The sequence below is a fragment of the Pinus tabuliformis genome, chromosome 6 (genome assembly GCF_031772625.1).
Source record: "Pinus tabuliformis cultivar Carrire ecotype Pingquan chromosome 6, CPIR1, whole genome shotgun sequence".
In the NCBI taxonomy this organism is placed as follows: Eukaryota; Viridiplantae; Streptophyta; class Pinopsida; order Pinales; family Pinaceae; genus Pinus; species Pinus tabuliformis.
Window position 1 is genome coordinate 1,116,024,686 of NC_142292.1, and position 6,284 is coordinate 1,116,030,969.

The window sequence follows — 6,284 nt, forward strand, 5'->3', positions numbered from 1 at the left end:
CAGCATAAAATTTTCCTATGCGTAGCACTTTTTGCAGGACCATTTTGGAGGTGTTCCTAGTGTCCAAATTGAGCTCATGATAGCTCATTGGAAAGCTTGTCCTATCTACTTTCCAAATATGCATTTATTTTCCATTTGGAGTTTATTTGACCCCTAAAAACTGATTCTCCCAAGTCTTCTTCTATGCACAGTGCCATGGTCAAAAAAAGGGCAGAAGGGTCATTTTTTGGGTGTTTTTTGACCTTTTGGCTGACTATTTTTGCTCCAAAATATTAGAAAATGAACAAGGTGCATGTACTCATCTTTTTGAATCCAAAAATGTTGACCATTTCCTGATTGGATGCCCCTAGGAAAAGCGCAGCGCCAGTGGTGCTATGCATAGAGCCAATCTAAGGACCATTGAAGATGTCATTGGCAATAAATGTATCCCAGGAGATGTTGAAGAGGTTGAGATGATGTAGCACAGTCATCTTAATCAAGGAATAGTGATCAATACTATTCATCTACTGGGGGTATGGCCTTTTTTGTACAATGTAGGCCATCTTCTCAATTTTCATGAATAAGAAGTAAGGGATGTTCATCATTTTCACTCTTGTGTAGTGCATAAGAAGCCTAATATGATAGGTGTACAATATGGAAAATATGCCCCCACATGTAAAATGTTTCATAATGATCCTCATCATAGGGGCATACTTGTCGTGAAGGAACCTGAAAGGAAAGGTCCTCTTCTTTTCATTCCTATAACCAGATTTGATGTATGGCTCATAGTAATGCTCATCCAAATCTTGTGCTTTATACCATTTTTCCCCCACATTTGGAATCCTTGTAGCATCAACAATGATGGAGGAGGAAACTATAAATTTTACCTCGGCAAGAGTTACCTTGTTATCACGGAGATTGGCTACAAAAATCCTGGTCAGCTCAGGATGATGTTGAATTCTTTGTACCTGCTCACAAAACTCATAACACCCGAGATGCCTGAAACAAGAGACAGTCATATGAGAAGCCTGTAACTCTCTGATGTTTGATGGTTCTTCTCTGATAATTTTGCCTCCCTTATGTGGTTCTCTCTGATGTTAAGGTTCATCTCCCAAGCTTTCACTGCCACTATTTTCCTCTTCCTCATAATCTTTATCCTCTTTATCCATGTTTTTGAATTTGGAGCTTTAGAAATGCTAGAGAAGGTAATCAGGAAGTGAGTTATGGTGAATAGGGATATGGGAAGGGGAGAGGAGTTTGTGTGATGTAGGATGAGATATGTATGATGTGAGAGTGAGAAGGAGGGTATTTTTTAGTAGGGACTATTTTGTAAGTAGGGGTTTAGGGATTTTGTTTGGGGGATTAGGGTATAGGGGATAGGTGTATTTGACCGTAGGAAATAGGGAATAGGGATGATATTTATGGATATGACAACAGGATGTGGGAATGAGCCATATGACAACAAGATGTGGGAATGAAGGAAAATGGCAAGCAGGGAGGGTTTTTAGACAACCTAGGGTTTGAAAATTTAAATAGCAAACAAACTCAAAAATCGTGAAATGAGTGTTGGGAGGATGGTTTAAGGTGTGTACTTACTTTCGTAGAGGCTCTAGGTAGCAAAAGAGCGATTTAGATGGTTGTTAGGGTAGTCTTGGTGTTTTTTGGCCCTATGTGCAACGCCTTGTACAGGTGTGCAGTGCTCTGTGCTCTATGCGCAGTGCCTCCACAATTTTTCCCTGTGCGCAGCGCTCCTTGCTCAATGTGCAGCGCCCACGATTTGCTCAGCCATCAATTCGCTTCAACACCCTTATCTCCTTCAACTCCCTTCTCTCTCTTTGTCAAATGAGTATGATGAAGTTTGAAAAATGATTTTGAAATCTTATATAGAGGGTGATTTTGATTTTTCCTTAGAAAAAGCCCACTTTATAATGTTTTTTGGAACTTTTACTTTGTCTTCAAATATCTGTTTAATGCTTTTCTTTCTTTATCTATTTTCAGGTGGATGGTGCTTTGATTGAACTAATTTCTTCAATGGCTCATTTCTTGCAGCAAGGAGAAATGTCTGGGTAGCTTATGGGAACACTTATTACATGAAATGACTTGAATTACATCAAAAAGAATATGAATCAACTAAAATACTTTGTTTTCACCTCAAAAACATGTTTTTGAGATGAAAATAACATCAGTGAAATAAGATCTTTGTACAATAACCATGACTTACTACCAATCACTCTTTGTTTATTGGTCTTCCTCATACCTTTTTTGCCCTTTATTTACATTGAAACTATGCTTTTGACCTTGGAAATGAACCCTAAGACCTAATGGAAACATCACTGCCTTTACTCTAAAATTAACATAACTAAAACCATAACTAAATGCAACATGGAGATGGGTCAGCAAATGTACCTCGTGAGGGAAAATTTAATTTTCTGAGAAGAAGACAACCATCAGTGGACCATTTTGGCATGACCTAGTGGAATGATAAAAAATTTAGTATGAGACACCTAAAATGAAAATGCAAAGAGCAAATTTGATCCCTGATGGAAGTATGCATATACTGACACTAACATTGGCCTTATTGGGGATGGAAGCTCCTTGGAGGTGTCAAGAACACCATAGACCAAGTGCCTAGCTGATTGGGCCAATATGGTCAAACAAATGAAAGACTGAAAACTTTTTGAAATTTTTGAAAAATGACTCGATACAAACTGAAAATTAACTCAAAACCGACTCTAGACTGACTCAAAAACCAACGAAAAACAGAACGAAGCATTTAAGCTTTATAACCTTCACTTTGGGCCCCAAGCTCAAATGACATTGTACTTCAAATCTTGCAAGGAAAGCAAACTGGTATATACAATGACAGTGAAACAACTTCAGCAAGCTGCATCAGAAATAATAGTGTTTCAGGAGCCTACCATTCACTGGTCCTCCTGAGCATTCTTGACCATCCATTTCCTTCAATAAAAATGCATTTTGTCCTCGATAGGTTGAGATTTTATAAGGTCCTTTCCACATATTGTCAAACTTACCATGTTTTCCTTTTTCTTCATTTCATGCATCCCATCGCAACACTACATCTTCCAGTTGAAACTTTTCTGCCTTGGTTTTGCGGTCATAAATTTTCTTTATCTTCTTTTGCAGCTGGAAAGTATTTTGAGAAACCTCTTCCCTTGTTTGTTGAAGATGAATCATTTTATTGATCTAGCGTTGAATATCATCTTCTTCATTGTCGACTTCTTGCAATAATCTCATGATCGGGACTGCAAGGGATGTAGAAAACATTGTATCAATACCATAAACCAATTCAAATGGTGACATACCTATTGATTTATTACTGCTCACTCTGTCGGCCCACAAAGCATTGACAAGCTTTCGATGCCAATTCTTTTTGTTTGACTCCAACATCTTCTTAATAATGTTTACCAAGGATTTATTTGAAGACTCAGCCAGTCCATTTCCCTACGGATAGTATGTCGTGGAATGACCCAATGTGATGTTTTATTTTTTGCAAAACTCAACCATTTTCTTCAACTTAAACGTTTCTGCATTATCTATAATAATCTTGTGAGGAAAACCAAAATGAGACAAGATATTGGACTCTAAAAACTGAGTAATTATTGTTTCTGTAGCTTGCCTTGTCGGAATGGATTCGATCCATTTGGTGAAGTAATCGGTAGCTATAAAAATCCATCTGTGTTGTGTTGATGATGTAGGATGAATTTCTCCTATGAAATCAAGCCCCCACTGCTAGAAAGGTGCATTGACTACAACTGGCTTCAAAGGAAGAGGAAGCAGCTTCCTTTTTCCCTGAAAAACTTGACATTCATGGCAGCTCATGACTGTTTTATATAAATCTGAAAACAAAGATGGCCAATAATACCCTGCTCTCAAGATTTTATTAGTTGTTGTTTTCCAAAACAAGTGACCCCCACAATCTCCTCTATGAAAATCATTCATTACCTGCTAAGCTTCATTTTCAACCAAACAATTAAGAAGAACCCCTCCCGGATCTTTCCAATAGGGAGTGCTATCTAAAATACAGAATTTTGCAAACTTCAGTTTTAGTGATCTACCTTTACTTTTCAACATTCCAGGACGAGGAGAAAGATGTTGAAGAACATATACTATATCGGAATACCAATGTGAGTTGAGAAACATCTCTGATACCTGAATGAGTGTGCCACCATCTTCGTTGTCTGACATTGCTGCAATAAGATTTATATCTAGAGCATGAAGATTCGACTCAACCATGAGTTTTTAAAAGCCTTGACCTTTAATCAGTTTCGTGGCTTAATCTCAATATCATACTCTAACATTGCTACTATCCACTTACCTCTTCTTCCTTCCGGATCAGTTTGCATGAGGACATCTTTGACAGCAGCATTGGGGACATATATTATGGTATGCGAATGCAGAATGTAAACTTAAAAATCCTTCAAAGACTTTATAAGAGCCAAAGCTTGTTTCTCAATGATGTTATAGTGAAGAGAAGCATATCTAATAGTCCGACTGAAAAAAGCAATAGGTTGTTCCACTTGATCCTTCTTTTGCATCAACACCGCAGCTAAAGTGTGCTCAGATGCGAATGAAAATATAATAAAATCATGAGTATAATCAGGACTGATCAAAATAGGGGTTGTGGTCAAAGCAAGCTTTACCAAGTTGAAATATTTCATGGCATCCTCGATCCATTTCACAGCGTTGTCCTTCTTCAATATATTAGTTAACTCATGCAAATTCTCATCCAAATTTGGTATAAATCTGCGTAAGAAGTTCATATTACTGTTGAAGGCTTGGATCTCCTTTTTGTTGCACGGAAAGTCTATTTGTTGAATTTCCTCCACCCTAGAAGGATCAATTTGAATACCATCTTTGGAAATTATATGCCCAAGGAGCTTACCTTCCTCCATGGCAAAAAGACTCTTCTTTGGATTTAAAGAAATCCAGAACTCCCTGCATTTTGAAAAACAATCCTCAAGTGGTGTAAATGCTAATCATTAGAACCAGAAAATACTATCAAGTCATCTATGTAAACCACTAAGAAGACATCCTTCTCGTTAGTGAAAGCTATATCCATGGCCCACTAAAAAGTGGCCCCAACATTCTTCAGCCCAAATGGCATCTTGGCATACTGAAAAGTCCCCATAGTGTTGTGAAGGCAATTTTGTCTTGGTCTTTTTCATGCACCAAAATATGATTGTAACCTGAGTAGCCATCTAGTAGTGACATCCGTGATGCTCCAACTACTCCTTGTAGAATGTGGTCCATCTTAGGAAGAGGATAATTATCTTTCAAGGATACTTTATTTAGTTTGCGGAAATCAATGCACAACCTTATCTCTCCGATATTTTTTCGTAACAGGACCAAATTTGAAACCCAAATAGAGAATCTAATTGGAACAATGATACCAGCTTTAAACAATCTATTTACCTCTTTCTCGATGGATGACAACAGCTTTGGGTTGATCCTCCTCAACTTTTGTCTAAAGGGTTTTTGATCCAGCTTGATAGGAATGGTGTGTTGAATGATGTTCTTGTCATATACTTTCAAATCTAAGTAATCCCACACAAAAAAATCAGAAAATTCAGAAATAAACTTAACATACTTAGCCTTTTAATCGAGAGATAATGTTTTTGATAACTTAACAATCTTGGGCTATTATGGTGTCCCAATGTTTACATCTTCAACTCCTTTATCAGAAGGAACCAAAGTTGGTTTTCTCGCCACATCATCTTGATAAAACAACTCCTCTAAAGGTATAAAACCTCTAGGAATAACATTATCCTTCAGCTTTAAAACATCCATATGATTTACCTCAATGTCTTGTTCATTAGAATCACAAACATCATCAATGAAAGCATCCTTAAACTTCCCTTCATTCTGCAAAAAGTAATTAATTTCATTGTCATCCCAGAAAACTTGCCAATATCTCAAATTATCAGGAACAGTAGGCCTATGTTTGACATGAATTTCAAATTTATTGCTCGAATTCATTGGAATTTTCATATTTCTCACTGTTGTAGCAAGTGAATCAGAAATGATGTTTTGACTTCTTGGCACCGTTGTCAATGTGTATTCTAGAAACATCTTCAAGATATCTAGGACTATGTTCCTATAAGCTCTCATCCGCGGATGCTTCGCTTGATATTCTCTTTTGACTTGTTTAATCACTAGCTTTGAATCACCATAAACAGAAATCCTTTTCGCACCCAGCGTCTTCAAAATCTTTAGACCTGTAATCAATGCCTCATACTCCGCTTCATTATTAGAGAAATCGAAATCTAATTTATAGGAACATACTC